Consider the following 22621-nt stretch of genomic DNA (forward strand, 5'->3'; position numbering starts at 1 on the left):
TGCGTGTCTAACCAGAAATACAACTATAATTGCGTTACTGATGCGACACACACGGTTACCTCTTCAGCAAGGTGCCAGATACTCCGTAGCACTTTCTCAGTTTGAAAGCGTGCTTTAGTCTCAGCCCTTCCCCGGTGAGTCCTGAAACCCCGGTTGTTTGCCTCCTGTCTCTTGCCAAGCTTCTCTCTCCCAGGTCAACTGAGGACAGTCGGCCACGGCCACGGCTGGCCGAGAGACGCTGAGGCAACGCATTAATAGTGTTAGCATTCTGCTTGGCACTGACTCAGCGCTTTATAAACGATGGCTATTATTGTTGCTGCTGTTGTTGTTATTATTATTATTATTATTACAATTCCCAACCAGCCGGCCATCTACTCTCCGCCCCCTTCCCCCGGAGCTAGGCCTGCATCTTTTGCCTGGCGTTGGGGTGGGGGGCGTCTTAGCCGGGAGCCGGGGTGGGGGGACCTGGAGATAGATCCTCGCGTCTGCTCTCCCCCTTCGCAGCGCGCTTCCCCGGCAGGGCTGGGGCGGCGGGTTCCCCGGGGCCGCCAGGGCTGGCGGGAGGCCGGGAAGAGCAGCCGCCGACGCAGCCGCCGCCGCCGCCGCAGGAGGCGGAGCGCCGCACCTGGCGGCGGGTCCTCGGCGCTCAGCCCTGAAACGGGTGCAGCCGGTAGCGAGCGGCGGAGGCCGGGCCAGAGGAGGAGGAGAGAAGGTCGCGCCGGCCGGTGCGCTCGGCTCGCCGCTCCCGGTCCCCCCACCGGCCCGCATCCCTCCGCCGTGCCCCGCCCCGCCGCAGCCCCCGAGGAACCAGTGACCCGCCCGAGATGGTCAGCGCCGTCGCGACAGCCGCCGCCCCGGCGCCCGGAGCCGCCGCCCCGCGCCCGGGGGAGATGGCTCCCCGCGCCCCGCGCAGCTGAGCTCCCGCCGCCGCCGCCGCCGCCCGCCCGCCGCAGGTGAGTCGGGGCCCGGCGCGCGGGGGAAGGGGGCGCGCTAGGCGGGGCGGCGGGGTAGCCCCACCCTGGGCTCCCCTGCAGGGGCCGGGCCCGGCCGGAGGGCGAGGAGCCCCCTGCGGCGCGCACACCTGCTGTCGCGGAGGGGCTTCCGAGGAGGACCCTGGCGTCAGGGCGTGGGGGGGGGGTGTCTCCGCTCCCAGCCCCGCTCGCCCGCTACTGCCTCCCTCCCCTTGGATCCCGAGTCGGTTGTCATCTTTTGGGGCGCTGAGGGCAGCTACAGCCTGCACCCCCGGTGCGCCCGGCGCGGGCAGCACTTCCGCAAACGTAACTGCAGTCGGGAAAACAAAGGCGCTGCCCAAGGAAGCCGTCGCCGGCAGCAGCCAGGGTGCCGGGTGAGGGTTGCGCCCCAGTGTCCAGGCCCTTCTCGGCCCGGCCGCACTCGCGCTCGTGTCATAACCGTCCTCCGGAGAAAGAGGGAGGCAAGAACACCAGACAGTCCGAGTGCAGGGACGTAGCCACTTGGGTGGCAAGAGGAGGAAATTGACAGCGTCTGCTTACCCAGGTGAATAAACACGCAAAAAAATACCTCTTTCCCTTGCCTGCTATCATCCTGGGAGAAATTCCCCGCCTCCGTGCTGCTTTACTTCAGCCTGGCCTAACATGTCCCTAGAGCCATTTTGAGATAACAGTCAGGGTTTCTGGTCCTTTTGGGTCCTTTGTATCCCCTACACAGCTCCCTGTAAATTTAAGTAGGATGGTGAAAAATTCCAAATGCGACTTTCCCCTTCATTTATCCCATCTGCACGTGGACAGGCAGGTGGATTCATTACCCTTAAGGCCAGCACACGGTGCATTTCGCCTCTCCCACACACATTCGCAACCACAAACATTTCCTTTCATCCGAAAATCTTTAATAATTAAACATTTTACAGAGCTACTGGAACAGATGAAATCTTGCCTATTAGTAGTAGAAAAGAACCTTGAAGAGTTGAGGTTTTAATCCCAACTGGTGTCTAAATATTTGTATGCTGTTGGGCATGTCACATCTTCCTGAGCCTCAGTTTTCTCACCTGTAAAAGGAGATGGTTGGATAGTACAGTGGTCAAGCTTCCCCCTAATTGTTGTTCTAGAAGTTTAGGATTTTCTGGAAATCTAACCTCTTCAAAATAAATGAATGTAAAGGGTGGGTGGACGTACAGTTGACCAACGACATGTGATAAAAGCAGATGTGTTTTTGGTAGTCCTCTGGTGTATGCAGAGCATCTCTTCCCCAAGACATGGCCACTAGTCTGCTAAAGGTGTATGCATCATTGATGGCATTGTTAAGTAAAAGGAGAGGATAGGAAGTCGCCTCACTGGGAAGGTCGGCTTTTGACACTTTAAGCTGATGGTCGTCAGCAGACATGGAAGATATTTTCAGTTATTTTGTGGTAGTCAGATGGCTTGTGTTTACCACAAGTTGTAAGTAAAACTTAAGATTGCTTTTAGGAGGAAGCTGGGACATTGCTGCTGAGCCCAGGGCAAGACACCCTGAGGGAGTAGGAGGAGAAAGGATCATATTTCAATAATGCATTAAAGCTACTAAGCATGTTTACAGAAATTTATTTCTAAGGCACTTTCTGTATCTGTATGAATAAGGTAAATGTAAAAACATGAAGGCAAACCAAAACACAAAGATAATCGAAACAGCAAGGTTTGCAGGTATTTGGTGATATGAGGTATTGGATCACCAAGTCTAGCATATATAATTTCTGGATTATTAACAGTAATAAGGCACTTTTTGAGCACTTAGTATGTTCAAGACACCATCTTAAACACTTCATTTCTATATCTCTGTAAGATAAGTCTTGTCGCATTTTATGGATGATGAAAAGGAAGCTCGAATGGTTAAGGAACTTACACAAACCACATAATCAGTAAGAGGTGGAGTTAGGTTTGACCCCGTGTCTCTGGCTCCAAAGCCCAGGAAATTTCCACACGGTGTCCCTCCCTATTCAGGACCCATTAAGTCTCACCACCTACACAGGTGCCTTCCTTTGCTTCTTGCCTTTGAAAATTAATTTCATTTCAACATACATACATTACATATGTTAACATTTATCTGTGTAAGATAATCTGTATAGTGCATATATATTTATGCATGTATGTTTACCCATTTGTTCTCACCATTTTTAGGTTGAAGGCAAGTGTAAAAATGAATATAACCAGATATATTTAGTATTAGGCTGACAGGTTTTTTGTTTGACTTCCTTTGATATTCAGTAAATCTTGATTTAGCAGTCTCATCGTAGGGAAAGGGAGAAATGCAATAGATGTAAATGTATTTGTTAGCTGCTTTGGCACATTGTCTTGGGAAAAAATCATGATATGGTAAGTGAAAAAAGGAAGAGATTTATATACAAACCATCATACAAGCACACATATACCTTGTTGTCTCCAAACTGTTGACAGTGGCTTCCTGAAGGAAGTGGGTTCAGATGGTAAAGAGAAGAGGGTACTTTTACTTTTTACCTTATAAAGTTATGTTTGGGCTTAAAAAGCTTTTTTTTTTTTTTTTTTTTTTTGCAACAAGCATTTGTTCTTTTATTATAGAAACTAAAAAGAGAAACAAAAGGAATAGAATTGATTCACTTCATAAAAATCAAAAATAAGAAAAAAATTGAATGTGCCTAAACTCTGTAATGTTAGAGAACTGAAATATGAGACTCAGGAGATCAAAGAGGAAGGTGGTATTCTGGGAATTGCATGTGTAGGAGCAAAGGGTGACGAGTCTTGGATGACTAAGTTTTAGTTTTTCTAACAGTATCTATAGGGTGTTCTCCAGCACCCCCAATTTTCCTCCCCAATAAGAATGCTTTGGTGCACACACCCCAATTTACCTGCTGGACAGGGTGGTAAGAATTTCTTCCTGCTCTTGCTAGTGGTGGCTGTCTTTGGAAGCATAATTGTTCTTTATGTAGAAGGTAGGAGTAGGAGAAATAAATTTACCTGCTGTGTCATTTCCTGAAATTACGGCATTCTGGATGACTTCAGGTGTAATTATTTTTAGTAACATAATTTCAGGAGCAGGAAATTGTCAAGTTAATCTAGTCTGATGCATATATAAACATACATATATATGTATAGATACATATACATATGCATATCTTGTCTGATGGGTATATATACATACCGATGTATATATACAAATCCCACAATTCCCACAATTCTGTTTTATGTAATACTAATAAAAATCATTGCTTAGAATCCTTAAAAATTAATACATTTCCCTGCTCAGACTTAGAAATCCAGAATCAAATACATTCAGACTTTTCAGAATCAAGAAAACACATTCTTTCTTGTGTTTTGTACCCAAAGGAAAAGTGAATAAGGTTGGTTCATTATAAACGTAATAGGCAATCCTGAGAAAAACATAATTGTAAAATTATTTTGCAGAATAGATATTCTGACAATTTTAGGTGTCATCCAACGTTTCATTTAAGGTTCTAATTATGTTTTGGGCTGAGGGAAATCTCAGTCTTTTGATTTAGGAAACTTTGTTGCTCAGTGGGTTCTCTTTAAACCCAGAAATCAAGTGCAAAATCCTACCCTAGTACAAAGCCAGTTTTGGTAAAACCTTTTCCTCAAAGCAAAAATGAATGTGTCATTTCCCAGGGCACAGCATTTTGGATTCCTGGGAAATGCAGACGTACACATCTGCTGTGAATTCTCTGTGGGGCAAAGAAAACACCCTTAATGTCTCCATCAAGAACATTCCATTTGGATATGATTCCTCCATGTTTAATTACCCAACATTAGCTGTCTTTGGCCATTTATTATACTTTACTGGCATTTTGGAGGGTGAGAATGCCTGTGTCAGCCTGATTTGTTGTCCTAAATCCTGAATGACATGTTATCCAGTACTTAGCCCTATTGTTGGGTTTCAGTAGCTTTGCTTTGTAGCTGGTTTTCCTTCTCTGCATTTATAAGATGCTTATTTACTACTTTGTAAAATGGCATTGTTTAAATTAAGTTACTTGGCTGGGTAGCTTTTGGAAACTATCAGAGTCATTTGCTAAGATATTGATTTATTGGCGCTGAGCCCAATAGAAAACTAAACCAAACCAAAAGATAAAAAATGTGGAACACCTAAACTTTGAACCTATATATTAATATGTGTCTGCTATAGCTATTGCAACTCTGGTTGCTAGTTTGTGGCTCTAAATAGCATGCAAACACACACACACACACCCCTACCTCAGCACCAACAAAAAATACCCCAAATGTTGTGTATTAAAAGTAGCTTTCATCTGCCTTTGTCTACTGTAATGTGAATATGGCTGAGCCATAGATGTGCTGATGATTGTGTTGAAGAGAGTTAAGGTTTGGAAATGTGAATGACTGGCCTGTATTGCCTTGTGACCTGGTGGTCCTGCTGTATTTAGGAAGGGGAGAGAACGGGGCAAAGATGGGAAGAAATCTAGGCTCTTACAAAAACCGTATTCCAGAGATATAAAAGAGGATTGAGTAAAGGATGGCCGAGACATCTTTTTTGACATTTGTTCTGGCCTGTGTTTGAGTAGGGGAGACAAATTCAGGGAATGATGTGCAAGTAGAAAACAGGGAAGTCCAGCTTTGAATGACTCTGAGGAAATGTTTTGATGTGAGACCAAGAGTGGATCTTGGGGGAGAGGGAGGTGGGACGTTATGAGTCAGCAGTGGCCGAGGGAGCTCTGGTGTGGCTTTGTTGGGGATAAAAGGGGAACTGGAAAGAGGAACTGGTGTTGTCTCAACAAACCTGATTTGTGGGTTAATTGTGCCTGGCGAAAGTGAGCGAGAAGCCTAGGCTAGTAGTTAACTCCCCGCGTGGTTCTGTAGAGAGACCTGGGTGCCCCCCACGCCACTTTCCCCACGTGGCCACTGTGGGGTGAAGAGCGGAAATGGAGCGGCAGAGTCCAGGACCCCCAGAGGAACTCTGAGCCCCAGAACAGAGGAGGAGTGAGTCCCCATGAGCCATGTGTGGAATTCTTCTCTTAAAACTGCTCTGGGCTTTTTTAGGCCCAAGGTTAAGGTAGAACACACTTGGCCCAAGGTAAATAAGGCCTCTCTCAACAGAGCCAAGCCCCAAAGCCCCACACTAAACACTTAAAGCAGAGCCATACAAAGCGACGTGGACACTATCTATGACTTTTAAAGAAGTGCACTGATGTGATCCACCATAGCCAAGCTTCTGTAGCTATTGTGGGGTGCCTTCTTTCTTCTATTTCAAAATGCTTTCTGTGGAATTGTGTTTAACTGATGAACAGATGGAGCCCAAATTCACCTTTATGAGGGAGTTTGAATAAAAGAGTATCAAAGGGGTAAAAATGACACACTTTTAAATGTTATTTCCTATTAATGAGGTTCTCCTTTTTGAAGGTGTAAGATCTTTGAAAGTATCTCAAAGCTCTTGTATAACTGGCCCTTTCAGTTGTTCTACTGGTGAGCAGGATCAGCACAAGGATAGGCAGACTTCAACTGAGCACCTCCAAGTGACCTTCCAGGAACTATAGGGTCAAGGGTGTCCCAGTTATCACTCAGATACCTTGTATTTCAAATAATGCCTTTTAAATATGTATTTTATTTATTTATTTATTTTATTATTTTTTCAAAAACTTATTTATTTTTTGGCTGCGTTAGGTCTTCGTTGCTGCGCGCGGGCTTTCTCTAGTTGCGGCGAGCAGGGGCTACTCTTCATTGTGGTGCGCGGGCTTCTCACTGCGGTGGCTTTTCTTTTTTTTAATTAATTAATTAATTAATTAATTAATTAATTTTTGGCTGTGTTGGGTCTTCGTTTCTGTGCGAGGGCTTTCTCTAGTTGCGGCAAGCGGGGGCCACTCTTCATCGCGGTGCGTGGACCTCTCACTATCGCGGCCTCTCTTGTTGCGGAGCACAGGCTCCAGACGCGCAGGCTCAGTAGTTGTGGCACACGGGCTTAGTTGCTCTGTGGCATGTGGGATCTTCCCAGGCCAGGGCTCGAACCCGTGTCCCCTGCATTGGCAGGCAGATTCTCAACCACTGCGCCCTGCAGTGGCTTTTCTTCGTTGTGGCACGTGGGCTCTAGACGCACGGGCTCAGTAATTGTGGCTCGCGGCCTCTAGAGCGCAGGCGCAGTAGTTGTGGCGCACGGGCTTAGTTGCTTCAAGGAATGTGGGATCTTCCTGGACCAGGGCTCGAACCTGTGTTCCCTGCATTGGCAGGCAGATTCTTAACCCCTGTGCCACCAAGGAAGTCCCAAATCTATATTTTAAAAGTGATATATGCTCATTGGAGAAAAATCCAGTAAAGTCTAAGAAAAAATTAAAGTAACTCCTAATTTTACTTCTGAGAGATAACCCCTAGTAATATTTTGGTATTGTTTTCATATCTTTTTCTAAAGTATATTTTGTATGAAGTACATAGATTTACAAATATAAACTCTTACAATACATACAGGTTTGTGTCTTGCTTTTTTTCACTTAATGCAGTGCACAGATCATGAGCATTTCCCCATATTCTATTAATTCTATTTAAGTTCTATTAATTAACTTCAGTTTTTCCATCCTGTGGATGTAAGTTTCTATTTTTCTCTCATGTGGACATACCATAATTTATTTAACTGTTTCTATTACTGATTGCTCACTTTGTTTCAGTTTTGATCATTATGATAAACATCCATACACTTAAATCCTTGCCTTCTAGAAAGACTATACTTCTACTCTCAGTTAATGAGAGTGACTATCGATCTTCATCTTTACCAGCATTGAATATTTTCATTTTCAAAAATATTAGTATGGCATGTTTATTGAAGTATCTCATTTCTTTAATGGGCTAGGTAATAAATCTTTTTCTGAAAGAAACTGATAGCACTTGGTACCTCTCAATTTATCAGAGTCCTAACAGCATAAGAAACAAGATAATTTTAGATTACATATGCTGGAATGTGCTTAGGATATAAATGATGATTTTAGACTGTAGTGTGCTTAGGGGATATAAAGAAAAGTCATTGACGGTAGCTACATGTCTATAGAAGAATGTATCTTAAACTTTGAAGTCTGTATTTTCATCTAGATTGTAAACTCGTAAAAGATATGTCTGAGAAAGAAACACCTATAAATTTCTGTTTAGAATGCCTTGTTTTATAGATAGACTGTATACTCTTTAAGCCTCTTAAGTTTCTCAGTGTCTAATAGTGCCAGAATAGCCACATAATAATACCAGTCTTTTATTGAATAAGCGTTTATCAAGCACCCATTATAAATATAGCATTATTTTACATACATAATACGTGTACTGCTGCTCTAACCCAGTGTTATAGTACCAATACCTGGAGTTGCATTTTTATTTCTCATTATAATTCTTATTTTTCCATAGTCTACTTTTCCTGTGTTCCTAGTGTTTTTAGATTTTGGACCCATAGTCCTATACTAATTGTATTTGCCCAAGTCCTTTTCTGAAAAGATTAGAAAAAAAAATTGAATGTGTGTCTGTGTGTATAGAACAAGCATTCACATAACTAGGTTTAAAAATAAACCAAAAAAACATTTTAATAGAATTTTAATTTCTTTTTTTACTCATATATATTCTGTATAAATTGCTTCTAAAGTATAGCAAGCAGTAATTTATAGAGGAAAATCTAAAACTTTAAGTAAATAACGTAGCTTTCAATATCAATCTTCAAAAAAGTCTTTGTTTTATACTTTGAAAAGATAAGAAAAAGAAAAGATAAGCTAAGATTTTTCTGTGTTAGCTTCTTGGCAAAGAAACAAAAATTGTGTTTATAATCATTAAAATAGTAAATAATTTGATAATAGAGACAGTTTTCAAATGACAAGAGTTGACTTGCTGTGGCTTCTGCTTTCACTATGGCCTGTGCGCATGCTGACCAGGTTCCAGCCTTCCCTCTTTCTCTCCTCTTCTAACCCAGTACCTGTTCTATTACCTAGAAGGTGTTTGAAGACACCGTTGCAATTCTCAGGCTCCCACATGAAAATAATTGCACTTGTAGGATTCCCAATCTGAGAAACTGCATAATGTTGGAAAGCTAATAGGAATTGCATAAACATTTATTAGAGAAATAGATGTATGATGGTAGCATCAATATACATTTGAAAATGAGTGGAACGCGTATGTATGACACATTTATTCAGTGCTTTCAAAGACCACTGGCAGTAACTCCACGGCTCCCACAGGCTAGAACTGTTGCCCTGGAGGAAGCCAGTGGCCGGTGAGTCCATGCCCACTTCTGTTGCTCATGGCTGGAGAGGAGTGGGTAAGGAAGCTCTGGGTGGGCTTGTCTTTCGAGACCTGTTGCTGGCATTCCAGATTGAAAAGTAGAAAGAATTTCCCCCAATTTAAAAGTTATGCGCTTTGTAACACTGAGGTTAGCACTCTTGGTTCAGTAATCTGAGTACCACCACTATTTGTAAGATTATTTCAATGGGGAAATGGTTTCTAAGCTTCAGCAATTAAAGTACAATGAATATTGGAAACCCGGCTGTTCAGGAGTTTGGTTATTTTAAACAAACAATTTCATTGCCGTGTCTGGCTATTGATTTTGGTTTAGAGAGAGATGACTATGCACTGGTTCTATTTTTACAAAGTTTCTGTGGCCCCCTTAAATCCTTACATTGTTTTCCTTCTTGACAAATAAATGCAAGAGTGTCAGCAGCAGCATATTCAATTAATTTTACTTGCTATTTTCAACACCTATTGGATTTTTTTTTTTTTTTTGGTTGGAGAAACAAGATATAAATATATTTTAAAAAACCTTTTTCTTCCATGCTGTACTATGAACTGTTACTTGTTCCTCACACTGGACTTGTTTTATTTATTTATTTTTTAACATCTTTATTGGAGTATAATTGCTTTACAATGGTGTGTTAGTTTCTGCTTCATAACAAAGTAAATCAGCTATACATATACATATATCCCTATATCTCCTCCTTCTTGCGGCTCCCTCCCACCCACCCTCCCTATCCCACCTCTCTAGGTGGTCACAAAGCACCGAGCTGATCTCCCTGTGCTTGCGGCTGCTTCCCACTAGCTATCTATTTGACATTTGGTAGCATTAGGAAGTTTATTTGAGAGGTAGAAGGAAACAAGGTTCAGGGGCCTGCTTCAAATTTATACTATAAGCTCTTGGCACAATATTTAATCAAAAGCCTAAAACGAATAAATAGAAATCTGCTTCCATGATGGTTGATAAGGTCTAAGGACTTACATTACAAATTTTTTTATTGACATTTAAATGTGTCTTCCACAAAGTGAAAGTGAAAACCCCCTTGGCTTTTATTACTAAAACCACATTTAGGGTTAAAGTCTATGCCACGCCCCTGCGCCCCCCACCCTACCCCCCGTGAAAATAATTTGTTCTTTTTACCATCTTAGTAGGTGAAGGGAAATATGTTAGAGTGGGCTTCATCTCCTTTCTTTCACATTTATTATGTTACAGATATAATTAAAGTGTTCCTAAGGTGGCTATAGTTTTTAAATTTTTTTTTTTTTTAATTTTATTTATTTATTTATTTCTGGCTGTGTTGGGTCTTTGTTTCTGTGCGAGGGCTTTCTCTAGTTGCGGCAAGCGGGGGCCACTCTTCATCGCGGTGCGCGGGCCTCTCACTATCGCGGCCTCCCCTGTCGCGGAGCACAGGCTCCAGACGCGCAGGCTCAGCAGTTGTGGCTCACGGGCCCAGCCGCTCCGTGGCATGTGGGATCCTCCCGGACCAGGGCTCAAACCCGTGTCCCCTGCATTGGCAGGCAGATTCTCAACCACTGCGCCACCAGGGAAGCCCCTAAATTTTTTAGTATTTATTTACTTGGTGGCGCCAGGTCTTAGTTGCGGCACAGGCACGTGGGATCTTCGTTGCAGCCTGTGACATCTTTTTAGTTGCGGCACGTGGGCTCTGGGTTGGGACATGTGGGATCTAGTTCCCTGACCAGGGATGGAACCCGGGCCCCCTGCATTGGGAGCGCAGAGTCTTAACCACTGGACCACCAGGGAAGTCCCAGGGGGCTATATTTTATCTTAAAGTTACCATTTATTAAGAGCTTACCATGTACCAGCCCTATTAACCTGTCACATGCATTTTTTCATCTATTCCTTACAGCAATCCTAAGAGTTTAGTGCGAATGAGATTTACAGATTTATAAATGTAAAACCTAAGAGGTGAAGAGGTTAGAAACCTGGCCAAAGCCATGTGGCTAGTAATTGCTTCAAAACTCATCTTTCAGCCTCTAGTGCTCACCCTCTCAGTTATGACATGACACCCTTTCTAAGCACAACCAATCCTCTTGATCGCCCAGTGAAATAGGCTGGGCTTGTGCCCCTGTTCCCACTTTACAGGTGCGGACACTGACCTGAGTGGTAACATAACTTGCCCAAAGACACCTGGTTATTTTTTTTTATTTTTCACACACACACACTGTATTTTATTTTTACAAGAGATAAATAGACTGACACCAAGCATTGTAAATGGATGACCACAACAAAAGCAACAATGATTGCAATTACCAAACACGAAACACACTCATACTATGTCATAATATTGACATTCAGTCCAGTAATCCTCCACTGTAACACCTCCTTTACTTTGCAGTGAAAATTGATTTGTATATTTTTTGCCTCTGAGTCCTTGTGGGATTTTTTTTTTTATTCAAACAGAAAGTCACAAAAATTATAATCATCCTCATCAGTTCACTCAGTCCCAGAGGGCTATATTTTAAATGAATAGTTATTTCTTGCCGTGGATACTTAATTATCATTCTAGTCCATAATCCAACAATGTGTTCTCTAATAAGCCTGTGCACCCATCCCACCTCCCAACTAGGCTGTGGTCATGGAAATGGATATGGATGTAAATTCATGAGCCATGATGGATAAAATGCTAGCTGGGTTCCGGGGTTCAAGGGTGGTGCCAGGGATTACGAGAACACTTGGGAAGAATGCTTTTGGAGTGATTGCAAAATAAGGCCCAGCATTGTAATGAAATATCATACCCTGGAATGAGATCACAGCCACCACCACCACCGAATGTTGCTATGTTGCTTTTGAGTTAGAAAAATGCTTTTTCATGCATTATTTCATTTAAGCCCTAGAACCCCTCTGAGAGTTAATTGACTCTGGTTTGTGTTTTTAGTCTCCATTTTACAATGAGGAAAGGGAGGCTCAAAGAGGCAGTGCTTTGTCAAAGCCAGGAGAGCAACTGAGACTTCTCTCTGCACTTCCTAAAATTAATGTCTGTCACCTTAAGCTTTAGTAAAATCTTATGTGTATTTTGCCATCAGGTATTTGTCAAAAATAGCCAATATTTATTGAGAGCTTACAAGAATAAAGGGCAGTATGCTAAGTACTGGATTCCTCCCTCAAAGAGTTTATAATCTAGTTGGGCAAACAGGAAATATATATAAAAAGAGCAATAAAATTACCCCTACGTCATGCAACAGCTCAGGTGTGGGAGTAATCTTCAGAAGTAGAGGAAGGAGTCAGGAAAATACTGCAAGTTTATTGTATTTCCAGATGTTATAAAGAATTGCCTTAGATTCAGTTCATAAAGTACTGTCTAAAATGATTCCATCACAGGATATCAGTATTTGCAATTAGTGTTACACTAAAATAGAAGGTCAGATGTTAGGGAATCCTTAGTAGAGGTTGCAGTGGCAGAACCCTGCCAATCTATTTTCCACACTGACGCTACAATGATCTTTGTAAAATACAAATGTGGCGCTTCTACTCTCCCGTTCAGTTCTCTTTGGAGGCTCCCCATTATACTCAAAATACATAATACGCACAAGTTCTTACGTATCAGCCGCTGTGCTAAGAGCTCAACACGCATTATCCTTTTTCATCCTCACGGCTACCCTAACGGAAAAATATTATTATGTTCCTTATTTTGTAGATGAGGAAGAGTAAGACTTAGAGAAGTTAAAAGCTTTCCCAAGGCCACAGAACTCGACAGTGGCCGAGCTAGGATCCCAATCTCGGCCAGTCTCTCACTCCCGACTCAGGAACCCCTTGGCATCGTGCAGAAGGCCTTTCTTGATCAGCACCTCCCGTGGTCCTCCTTTGTGGGTTATGCTTACTCATCCGCTAAGGCTCCCCTTAAGGCCCCACCCCAGAGACTCCTGTGTCACCCGTGCTTTCACCTATTTTAACATTTGGCACAGCAGGTTGTGGTTGTGGAGAGACCCCTGCCTCTCTTTCTCTCCACTGGATTTGATAGCAGGGACTGCGTCTTTACACCATTTGAATTATTGATCACCAAGCATGCATCCCATTTAATGGTTGGTGTTAAATTCATGCTTGTGGGATTAAAAAAAAAAAAAAAGCGTGTCTTTATCTTCACTATAACTCTCTAATGTAGTATTTTGTATTCTACCCAGTCATCCCTCAGCTTGATACTTGGGGGCATCTGTAATCTATTGCTGTTTGCTAGCCTCGTTTGCCCTTCAGCCCCAGTATTAACCTTGTAAGTATCTCTTGCTGTCTTTTCTTTCCCCCATCCTGGAGTAGTTTTTCCATCCTTTGTCTAAGGCAAATCGTACACATCTTTCAAGGTTCAAGTTAAGTCCCTCATTCTCTCGACAACTCCCATCTGGAGTGTGGACTCTCTACTCTGAACTCCAGAAGCACCCCTGTTATCAGTAACATTTTTGGTTAATTATGCATTGTTCTGTGACTTCTCTTGTATTATTCCTCTGACTTGTCATTTAAATCTTCCTTGTGTTTTGGGCTCACCTTGTCAACTATAAAGTCTTCGAGGCCCAAGACCTCTTTGTCTAGTAGCGGCACAGTGGGTTGACAGGCAGTACCTGCTAAGAGCACAGAGTGTCTGGATTTGAATCCCAGCTCTGCTGCATATTCCCTATGTGACATTGGGGTAATTATTTACCTTCTTTGTGCCTCAGTTTCCTCATCTGTAAAGTGAGGAAAGTAATCATGTTTACCCCAGAGAACTGTTGTGAGGAATAATGAGTTAGTACATTTTAAGCCCATAGCAAGTGTTGTTTAAGTGTTGTGGTGGTGTAGTTAGTAATAATAGTGAGAATAATATAGCCCACTGAAAACCCTTATTAAAATACAAAAATGTTGTTCAAGGGGGACAACCACAGGCTGTGAATTAACCACTGTATGAATCAGTTTGTCACCTAGCAGACAGGTTTTGCTGTGAGCCTGGGAAAGGTCCATCAAGAATGACAAGGAGAGCAGGTTCTGGCTTCCGGGAAGAGTTTCAGTCCAAGTGGAATGCTGTCGCTAGCAGCTGTGCGGAGCCTGTGGGTGTAGCACTGAGTGCCTGCAGGGCTCAAACTGGACTCCGGAGAATCGGGGCTGACAAAACTAGAACTAGTTTGATTCTTTCACAATTTGATGTAGCCATAAAGGAGCCACGTCAAGATGCTCCAAAAGGAAGAGGAAGGTTCCAAAATAGTCGTTCACCTTTGCACACCTTAATGCCCTTGTAGCATGTGTAACTGTTGTAAAACCAACCTTATATTTCTTTTTCATGACATTGGCTAAATGTGTAGCAGATGCTAAAGCAATCCTTATTGATAAAGATCTGTTGGAATTGAAATTGAGTGCTGTGCTTCTGAGGAAAGCTCTATTCTGGAAAATGCCGGGGGTTGAACTGAATGTTCACAGTATAGTATGTAAATACCAGGATGCGAAGGCTCATTTAGAGGAGCTTCTTTATGTCTATGTTGGGAATACATTGCAGCAGTGATTAGAGTTCTGCTCTGGGATTCACATTGCTCAGAGGCATAGAGAGTGGTCAATAAGAGTTGACAGGGTAGAGCTAGCTCTGAGGGTTCAAGAAGTGGATTTCCCCATTTTGCAGCTTCAGTCCTGATCTCTGGGCAACATCGTGTTGATAGCAGTGGTGCCCGGAGGAATGTCCCTTCTGTGTAATCCAGGGATTGTTTCCTCTCCATCGCTGGTAGTTATGTCACTGCTACATTAGAGCACACATTATCATAGCGTTGGCAGATCTGACCTTTGGCAATTATTATTCCAAGTAATATATTCAGGTTTAAGATTTTCTTTCTTCAAAAGTTGAATCCATTTCCGTATTCATGTATTTGTGGATAACTCAATGTATTTTTGAGCAGCTTTAATTTAAATATTTAATGAAGAAAGCTATCAATTTTAACAAGAATGATTTCATCACCCCTCATCAATAATTCAGAAATACCTGCTATTTTTTAATGACTCAGTGTAGGTACTAGTAGAATGCCCTTCCAGGTTTTAAAAGGCTGTGTTATATATGTTCACAGTAATGATGTTGATTACTATCATTAGAGAGTGCCGAGTGAGAAAACTTTTCTGCTTTTCTAAAAAACAAAAGCCCTTCTTATCCAAGTAGGATTAACTGCAAACCTGTAATATAGATTTTTCTAGAGAAATTCATAGATTTATTTCTGTTTATAATTTGAAATGTCTTCTCTCTTTTTTAAAGTTTCTTTAAAAAAAATCTTTAAGATTCAGAAGTTTAAAACAAAATATTAGCTTAATGGGTTCATGTTGGTGGACTATTAAAAAAAGTCTCCCCTAGATTTGTAAACAGGTTAAGTACTTCATACAGCATGTGAATATTCTAACTGCTCCTTATACTTATTCTATCAATCCTTATGGCAAATTAAATGTAATCTAAGTCATCCAAAGCATGCCCTGCTTTGGGACGTATTTTAATTTTATTAAAATGCAGAGGTTTTTGGGGGGTTCATTAGTTTCTTTTTTGTCCCTGATCCTTTGATTACACAGATGACTATAGTTATACTTTATTTTGTTTCTATGTTCACAATGTGATTATTTCAGTTCCTTTTCATCAATATCTAAATATGACCTGCAAATATTGAGTCTAAACACTAATGTCCAGAGTTGAAACTAAAAGTTTTTGTTTGTTTGTATTTTTAGATTTGAAATTCATATAAAAGTTACTGAATGTGACATTCATATAAAAGGTACTGAATGCCATATTACAGGAACATTTTCTTCACTACTTTGCATTTGTTGATATTTTGAGAACTACTTAACATCTGGACTCATGTTAACAAGAGAAACTTTGCATAACCTATGATAATTAAAAATCATTTGAATCAGATGGAGAGGAAAGAATGGTTTAGGGGAAGTCACTCATCAAGGTTTAAATCAACCTCCTAATGTAATATATTTTGCAGCTTTGAATTAGCATTTGGAGGTTGATTCAGTTCTTCATCATCACTTGAACAATTTGGGAATTATGCTTTTTAAAGGTAACTTTGTGTCCTTCTCTGACCTACCTGTTATAGAAGCAGTAGTTGATTTATGGAGGATAATTAAATAAAAGCCACCTGACAGGAATTCATGCAGTCAGAATTCGTTCTGTACAATTCTGAAAACTATTTTTAGTCTGTGATAGAAAGATACTAGCAGCTGCTTTTGATTATCTTGTACCAAGACAAAGCCCATGTGACTGCATATTTCTTTTTTAGCTTTGATTTTTATTTTTTAAGTGAGTTATGCATGTACAAAGCTTTTTAAAAAAAATTAGCAAGTTTACAAGACTTGTTTCTTTTTTTTTTAAATCAGACTTCTACGACATCCCTCCTCATTTTCCCTCCCAGAGGCAACTACATTCTCTGTCTTTAAGGTGATTATTTTGATATTCACCAGTGCATTTTGAAATAAAAAGCTTGTATTCTTAATTCATGATTTTTAAATGTAGGCATTATCTGTTGTCTTCCCACTATGGAAGATACAGAGTTACTCTCCATGCTGCCCCGGCTCTCTGTGCCCATTCAGCCTTCTCATTTCCCTATCTTCCCCATATAGTTACGTGGCAATTTTGGTTAGTTCAGTAGTCATTACTTATGTTAGTATGACTATGTGATCGAAGCTGAGACATGTAGTAAACTATGATTATTTTTCTTTTCTTGTGCAACTTTTTGTTTTCTTACAGTGTTTTGTTTACCTTTCTCTAAACTTACCAGTAATTCATCCCTGAACTCTTCACCAGTGGTCTAAATTTCCTCTTAGGACATTCAGATGTATTGGTATTCTGCCGGTGTCACTTTGCTGACAAAGCCTCTCCTGGAGCCTGCACACCTGACCCAGCTACACTGGCCGCCTTTTGTGTTATCTTGGGATCTCCAGTCACCAGCATGCCGTATTCCCTTTGCCTCTCTCCTATGTTAGTTCTCTTATTTTCTAAATTCCATGTCTTACTCTCTCTTGTTTTGGCAGTGCACAACCTGAGAAAGGGTATATGAGAGGTACATTTTTTTGAGAAATTGCATATGTGAAATGTCTTTCTTTTACCTATAAACTTGAATGATAATTGGGTTGAGTACAGCTTCTAGTGTTGTTGTTGAGATATCTGAAGCCATTCTGGTCCCTGATCCTTAGTATGTGACACATTTTATTCTCTGAAAGTTTGTAGGGCCGTCTGTTTGTTCTAATGTTCTGAAAGCTTGATGATGTACTTTGGCTTGGATGTATTTTATCCACTGTGTTAAGTACTCCGTGGTCATTTCAGACAACTCATATATCTTTCAGTTCTGAGAAATTTTCTTGAATTAAAAAGATTCCCATCTCTCAATTTTCTCTATTTTTCTCTTGGAGTTCCTGTTTTTTAGGTACTTGACTTTCTGGGCGATCCTATATTTGTCTTGTCTTTTCTCTCCTACTTTCATCTCTTTTCTTTTTTGCTTCATATTTTAAGTTCTTTTTTTGTTGTTGAAAAATAATATAGTTCACTGACTTTTTATAACGTGAATACTTCCATTTAATAAAGATTCAGATAAAAACAAAAACAAAAAACCCCAAAACCCCCAAATTATCAGGACCCCAGAACTCCTTCTAGCTGCTATGTCACCCAAGGGTAATTACTATCTTGAATATTTTTAATTAATCTTTTTTTTTCTGAGATAATTATAGATTCACACACAGTTGTAAGAAATAATACAGAGATAGCGCATTTATCCAGTACCCACTTTCCCCCAGTGGTAACATCTTGCAAAACCTTAGTATAATAGCAAAACTTTAGTATAATAGCACAACTAGGATACTGACATTGATACAGTCAAGATACAGACCATTTTTATCACCACCAGATCCCTCACATTGCCCTTTTGTAGCCGCCTCCACTTTCCTCCCACCTCTACTCCCTACTGAACCCCTGGCAATCACTTATATGTTCTCCATTTCAATAATTTTGTCACTCTGAGAATGATATATGAATGGAATCATACAGTGGATAATCTTTTGAGACTGGCTTTTTTTACTCTTTATAATTCTCTGGAGATTCATTCAGGTTATTGTATGTGTCAGTCATTTATTCCTTTTTATTGCTGAACAATTTTCCATGGTACGGAGGTACCAGTTTGTTTAACCATTCATCTATGAAGGACATCTGAGTTACTTTCAGTTTTCGGCTATTACAGATAAAAGATGTGGTAAACATTTGTGTACGGGTTTTTGTGTGAAAATAAGTTTTCAGTTCTCTGGGATAACTGCCCAGAAGTGCAGTTGCTGGGTCACGTGGTAGTCACGTGTTTGGATTTATAAGAAACTGCCGAACTGCTTTGCAGAGTGGCTGTACCATTTTACGTCCCCAGCAGCAATGTATGAGGGATTTAGTTTCTCTTTATCCTTGTCAGAATTTGGTGGTGTTACTATTTTTATTTTAGCTATTCTTATAGGTGTATAGTGATGTATCATGTTTTTAATTTACATTTTCCTAATGGTTAATGACAATGAACATCTTTTCGTGTGTTTATTTGCATCTGTATATCCTGTATATTCTCTTTGGTGAAATGTCTCTTCATGTCTTGCCTGTTTTCTAATTGGATTGTTTGGTATATTTTCTGTTGAGTTTTGAGAATTCTTTACATATTCTAGATACTAGCCCTTTGTTGAATATGTGGCTTGCAAATATTTTCTCCCAGTTTATAGCTTGTTTTTTCATTCTTTTAATAGAGCCTTTCATAGAGCAAAAGTTTTAAATTTTGATAAAGTCTAATTGTTCATTTTTTCCTTTTTTGAGTCATGCTTTTGGTGTTAAGTCTAAGAACCGTTTGCCTAGCACTAGAACCTGAAGATTTTCTCCTAGGTTTTTTTTTCCTAAAAGTTTTACAGTTTTACATTTAAATCCATGAGTATTTAAGTGAGTTTTGAGTGAGTATTTTGAGTGAGTATTTTGAGTGAGTATTCATATAAGGTATGAGACTTAGGTTGACATTCATTTTTTGCCTATTGATGACTAATTGCACCAGCACTATTTGTTGAAAAGTTTTTTATCTTTCTCCCATCGAATTGTTTTTGCATCTTTGTCAAATATCACTTGGACATATTTGTGTGGATTTATTCCTGGGCTCTCTGTTCTGTTCCATTGATCTATGTGTCTGTTCTTCCACCAGTACCACATAGTGGTGATTAGTATGTGGCTAAGTAATAGATCTTCTTTTTCAAAATTGCTTTAGCTATTCTAGTTCCCTTTCCTTTTCAGATAAATTTTAGAGTAATCTCACCTATATCCACAAAAAAATCTTGTTGGGATTTTGATAGGGACTGTGTTAAACCTGTATATAAATTTGAGGATAATTGAAGTCTTTACTGTGTTGAGTGTTCCACCCCATGAACATGGTATGGTTCTCCATTTATTTAAATTTTTAATTTCTTTTATTAGCATTTTGTAGTTTTCAGCATACAGTCCTGTACATGTTTTGTTAATTTATACTGAAATATTTCTTCTTTCTAGAAGCTTTTGTAGCTTTTTTGGGATTTCCTACATAGACAGTCATGCCAGCTGCAAATAGAGACAGTTTCTTCCTTTTTGATCTGTATGCCTTTTGTTTCCTTTTCTTTCCTTATTGCACTGGCTAGAACTTCCAACACAAAGTTGCATAAGAATGATGAGACCAGACAGTCTTCCCTTCTTCCCTATCTTAGAGAAAAAGCATTCAGTCTTTCACCATTAAGTGTGATGTTACCTGTGGGTTTTCGTAGGCGATCTTTATCAAGTTAAGGAGGATCCCCTTTATTCCTATTTTTCTGAGACTTTTCCTGAATGAGTGTTTAATTTTGTCAAATGCTTTTTTCTGCATCAGTTAATAGGATCATGATACTTTTTTTCTTTACCTTGTTTATATGGTGGATTACACTGATTGATTTTCAAATATTGCACCAGCCTTGCATCCTTGGAATAAATCCCACATGGTCATATGCACAATTCTTTCTACATATTGCTAAATTTTCTTTTCTAACATTTAGTTAAGGATTTTTGTGTCTGTGTTTATAGGGATATTGGTCCATAGTTTTCTGGGTTTTGGACTTTTTTTCTGGAGACAGGAGTCTCACTTGATAATTCTTTTCTTTCGGCATTTAAAAAATATTGTATTCCTTCTGGTATCCATGGTTTCTGATAAAAGTCTGCTATCATTTGAATAGTTTTTCCCCTGTTGGTAAGTTGTGATTCCTGTCTCTGCCGTCAAGATTTTTTCTTTGTCTTTGGTTTTTATAGTTTGACTATGATGTGTCTTGGTGTGGGTTTCTCTTGTTTAGAATTCATTCAGCTCTTGAATCTGTAGGTTTATGTCTTCTGCCAATTTGAGAAGTTTTCAGCCTTTATTCCTTTGAGTAATTCAGTACTGCCCTTTTCCTCTTCTCCTTCAAGGACTCTGATGACATTAATGTTCAATCTTTTGTTATAGTCCCACAGGTTCTTGAGGCTCTGTTAATTTTTTTCAGTCTATTTTCTTTCTGTTGTTCAGATTGTATGATTTCTATTATTCTTTCAGCTCACTGATTCTTCCCTCTCTCTCCTCCATTCTGCTGTTGAGTGCATGCATTGAGTTTTTCATATTTTGGTTATTGTATTTTACAGTTCTAAAACTTCCATTTTGTTTTTCTTTATATATTATATTTCTTTGCTGAGACTTCCTATTTCTGTGCTTCAACTTTCTATTTTTTTTCGTTTGTTTCAAGCATGTTTGTAATTGCTTGTTGAAGCATTTTTGATAGCCGTTTTAAAATCCTTGTTACCTTATTCTAACATTCCTCTCATTTTGGTGTTGGCATCTACTGTCTTTCTTCACTCAGTTTGAGGTCTTCCTGATTCTTGGTATGGTGGTTTTTTTAATTGAAACCTGGACACTTTGGGTTTTATGTTGTGAGACTCTGGATCTTACTTAAGCCTTCTGTTTTAGCTGGATTTTTTCTGACACTGCTCTGGCAAGGGAATGGGAGATGCTGCCTCATTATTGCCAGATGGAGGTAGAAGTCCAGGTTCCCCACTCAGCCTGTGCTGACACCTGCAGTAGAGATGGGTGTTCTGGCTCATGATTAGGTGTCCACTGATATCTCCCTGGCTGGGAGGGGTAGGAGTGCCTTTTTACTGCTCCCCACATGGCCTCCCGTGGATACCACAGTGGAGGTGGGGGGAGTAATCTTGTTACTGCTGGGTGGTGGTGAAAGTTCTGACTCTCCACCGGGCCTCCTCTGACACCACCTCAGTGGGGAAAGGGTGCCTTGTTAATCTGACAGGTGGGGGTGGAAGTCCAGATTCCCCATGTGGCCTCCACTGACACTGCTGTGGGGATGTGGCCTCATTACCACCTAACAGTGATGAAAGTCTCAGCTCCATACTTGACCTTCTCTGACACCAACTCGGCTGAGGGGTTGGGGTGCTCTGTTATAGCTGGTGAAGGTGGAAGTCTAGGTTCCCCATTTGGCCTTTGCTAGTAGAGGTGCGAGTGGGACAGGCTTTTCTTTCTCTGTGGTATTTAACTGGAATAGAGCAATTATCTATAGCTTTCTGTTTTTCTAGACTGCCCTTTCCTGGTTCTTTGGCTGGAGAGGCCCAGTTCTTTTTTTTTTTTTTTTTGGTCCGTCCTCATTAACGTTTCTGAGTTCTTTAGCCCCACTCATCGTTGTGTTGTTCTTTGGGTATCAAGTCCCCTAGCAGGTCTGCCTTTTTCTGCCTACGTTTTAGAGTCTTCTATGTTTGTTTTATATATAATGTCCAAGATTTTTAGTTGTACTTAGCAGGAGCAGTAGGGAAAAGTATGTCTACTTCATTGTCTCAGAAGCAGAAGTCTACCTGGCTTATAATAGCATAAATTAGTTTTGCCAACTTTTGAACTCTGTATCAGTGGAATCATGTAGTATATGTTCTTTTGGTTTTTGCTTCTCTCATTCCATATTATGTTTGTGAGATTTATCCTTGTCATTGTACGTATTTGTAGTTTCTTCATTTTTATTGCTATATGGCATTTCATTGTATGGATATAACACAATTTATATATTCTGCTGTGGACAGGTTGCTCCCAGTTTGGGGCTATTAAAATTGTCCTGAACATTTCTGTAGATATCATTTGGTGAATATATTACTATTTAATATACATACCTTAGACTTGTCATAGGCTATACATTCAGGTTTAATAGCTATTCCCAAACAGTTATTAGTGTATCACTTTACACTCCCACCAGCAATATATGAGAGTTCCAGTTGCTCCACATCCTCACCAACACTTGGTATTATTTGTCTTATGTATTTTTCCCATTTTGGAGGTATGTTACATTATTGCATTCTGGTTTTAATTTGCTTTCACTGCTCACTTTAGTCAAATTGAGCATCTTTTTATATATTTATTCACCATTTGCATAAGCTCTTTTGTGAAGTGCCTGTTCAAGTCTT

The 22621-nt window shown here is 40.4% G+C and overlaps 1 protein-coding gene across 3 annotated transcripts in view; it reads left to right on the forward strand.

Moving 5' to 3' along the window:
• The first annotated feature begins 621 nt into the window (after positions 1-621).
• The window catches only part of MFSD6 (major facilitator superfamily domain containing 6), a 74920-nt gene continuing 52920 nt past the window's right edge, over positions 622-22621 (forward strand). For 2 of the 3 annotated variants that reach the window (XM_061185781.1, XM_061185797.1), the window contains exon 1: positions 622-953. The gene's annotated coding sequence lies outside the window, so the exon portion shown is untranslated. Of the gene's footprint in view, positions 954-1482; positions 1516-22621 lie in introns of those variants that run through there. The other variant, XM_061185788.1, reaches the window with a different exon arrangement.

Source organism: Eubalaena glacialis, chromosome 1, assembly GCF_028564815.1.
Source record: "Eubalaena glacialis isolate mEubGla1 chromosome 1, mEubGla1.1.hap2.+ XY, whole genome shotgun sequence".
Lineage (NCBI taxonomy): Eukaryota > Metazoa > Chordata > Mammalia > Artiodactyla > Balaenidae > Eubalaena > Eubalaena glacialis.